The sequence below is a fragment of the Mesoplodon bidens genome (assembly GCF_964165515.1).
Source record: "Mesoplodon bidens genome assembly, chromosome: 4".
Classification (NCBI taxonomy): Eukaryota; Metazoa; Chordata; class Mammalia; order Artiodactyla; family Ziphiidae; genus Mesoplodon; species Mesoplodon bidens.
The window spans coordinates 2,437,901-2,441,022 of record NC_138160.1 but is presented as its reverse complement, the minus strand read 5'-3'; positions in this window follow the sequence as shown (position 1 = coordinate 2,441,022).

Genomic DNA, 3,122 nt, shown 5'->3' with positions numbered 1-3,122 from the left:
AGGCAGACTCTCAACCACTGCGCCACCAGGGAAGCCCCTGTATTAGTTTTTGATGGACTCTTCCTCATGGTTCTGCTGGGTGGGCAGACAGTCAGGGCTCAGGCCAGGCACTTGGCGACGTGTGCATTTGCGGGGACGGGTCCTCCCTGCAGTTTGCACAGCTCTCTCAGTGCCACTGCAGCTGGACATGCATGATTTCTGGGCCAGCACTTCTCCTGGAGATGTGAGTCCTCAAATGATGCCACCCAGTGAATCTTGTAGAGTCAGATCCAATTATTTAGATAGTGTTGCTGTTCATATTCATGTAACATTAAACCTCTGCACTCCATAAAGTTACCTGAAAACAGGAGGAACGAAAGGGAGCCACAACACGACCTTGTGGTCCATATAGAGTCTGAGTACGGAGGGAGAGGGAAAGTCTGTCTGCCCACAGCTGCAGGGGAAGTGCGTTTCCCAACCTCTTCCTGTGTGTCTCAAGAGCTTCCAAAGAATATTAAGAAAGACAGAAAGGAGAGAAAGAAGAAAAGATGGGGGAGGGGGCGGAGCGGAGAAAAAAGAAGGAAAGGATGGGAGCAATCCCAGAGAAAAGTTCAAGCCTGAAGCATGGGATTTGCACCAAGAGGTCCTCCACTGGTGAGTGTTGATTTAGCCCCAGTAAGTGAGCGTCTCCTTGGATGATGGAGCCGTAGAGATCAAGTCTGTTTACAGGAAGGATGGTGTCTCATTTCCAGTATTACCTGAAGTGCTGGGAAGGACTGTGGACCCTCAGTCCTAGAGTCTTCGTGGGCAGTGAGTGCTACTGAGGGGCTGGCGTCTAAGCCTCTGATGGTGTCCTCGTCCTGGCCGAGCTGGCCGTGCACACAGACCTGCACCAGACCTGACTGACCAGCACTTTGATCCTACACAAGGATGGTCAGCCTCTGGGGGACCAGAAAAGAGCCGGCTCAAACCTTAGCTCACCCCCGCTGCGGGGGCCCTACCACCCTGGCCCTCACACTCCGGGCATTCTCGCGCCTGTCAGTGTCATCGTGCATGCATGGCGGTTTCACCACCGTGCCCTTGTGTTCCCGTGTCCACCTCACCTCTCCGTGCTTTGTCCCTGATGTCCAGTCCCCAGGGCTGGTGGACTTGCAGTGGCAGCTAACACTGACCAGACTGCACTGTGACCCAGGCCACAGGCTGCTTCACAGGGCACTTCATCCTCACACAAATTCTGGAGGAAGGATCACCGTAGTTGTTCCCTGGGGCTGCTGTAACAAAATACCACAAACGTTGTATCTTGAAACAACAGAAATGCATCCTCTCACAGTTCTGGAGCCCCAAAGTTTGAAGTGAAGATCCTGGCGAGGCCACACTCGCTCTCTCTGGAGGCTCCAGGGGCGGATCCTTCCTTGCCTCTTCCAGCAGCTGGTGGCTGCCTTTTGTTCCTTGATTCATGGCTAAAATTGGAGATTCAGTTACTCATGTGTCTCAGCTGGGACTGTGGATCAGGTGCTATGATCTCCTCGTGCTACTTGGGCTTCCTCGTGGCACGGCAGCCTCAAGGCAGTGGAGCTCCTTGTTGGATGGCTCAGGGTCCATATTGAGGGTTCCAGTGAGCCAGGGAAAGCCTGGATAAATTCCAGGGACTAGCTTCAGAAATCACAAGTATGCTTTCTGCTGTATTCTTAGTTAAAACAGCCACAAGCCCTCCCGCATTTAAGAAGCAGGGACAGAGCCCTGAATCTCAGCTGAAGGACTGTCAAAGAAATTCATGGCCATTTTCCTTTAAAAGAATATTACAGCCTGTCCTCTGGTCACAAATTGTTTACATCCTTCTCTTGTGCAAAATAGGTCAAGACCGTGTTCAGCCATTCTGGCACGAGGCTCCGGCTCCTTGTGAGGGTGAGGCATCTGTGTGTGGTTCCTTGCACACAGTTCCTCCCAATATAAAGACCTGTGCCACTTGCAGAGACGTGGATGGACCTGGAGACTGTCATACAGAGTTAAGGAAGTCAGACAGAGAAAAGCAGACGTCGTATATTAACGCATATATGTGGAATCTGAAAAAAAATGGTGTAGGTGATCTTATTTACAAAGCAGAAATAGAGACACAGACGTAGAGAACAAACATATGGATACCAAGGGGGGAAGGGGGTGGGATGAAATCAGAGATTGGTATTGACACATATACACTATTGATACTATGTATAAAATAGGTAACTAATGAGAACCTACTGTACAGCACAGGGAACTCTACTCAGTGCTCCGTGGTGACCTAAATGGGAAGAAAATCCAAAAAGAGAGGGGATATACTTATACGGACAGTTGTACTTTGCTGTACAGTAGAAACTAACACAACATTGTAAAGCAACTATACGCCAATAAAAATTTAAAAAAAAAAAGACCTGTGTGCAAAAGAGTCATTCGTCCTTTTCTACAAGAAATGACCTGAGTTTGTAACTGAATAACCTATTCAGCCTACTTCCTGATGTTAAATGTTTTAGTTCCAAAAGCTCTTTTTTTGTTGTTACTGTTTCTGTACTATTTCAGTTCAACTTGATACAATTTCTTTAAACATGTTGTGGGTTTCATTTGTATCACTTCATAATTCATATAGTCAAAAGTCACATCCACAAAATTTTCAAGGTAAGCCCTTCTCTAACTTGAGCTCCCTTTGCGTACAGAGTGGGGAACACCTTTAAAATTCATAGAAGCCCTATTGTTTAATAAGCAAGGTTTGTGCCTTGAGATTCTTAGAAGATAAGTTAGTTGGAAAGAGCCTATGAAGGACTGCCTTAAATCTTTCTCTGGAGAAACTGAAGATGTGAAATAGTTTATTTTCAAAGCCAGTGAGTCCTGCCTGTTTATATTTCCTCTGAATCCTTCTTGAAAACCGAATAATTCCTTCTGCAACCATCCTTCTTTCTCCTTACCTTATGATGTTCATCTAAAAAGAAAATAGTTGACACCTTCAGCATTCTGCCTAAATATTTCCATAGACAAATCCATCATTTCCTTGCATGCATTTGTTATTTTCTCCATTATTTCAGGCAATCCTTTTGCTAACATTTCCACCACTGAATAGCAAGGGTCATCTTTCCTCTGAGAACATTTTATTGAGTTTTCATTGACACCTCTTA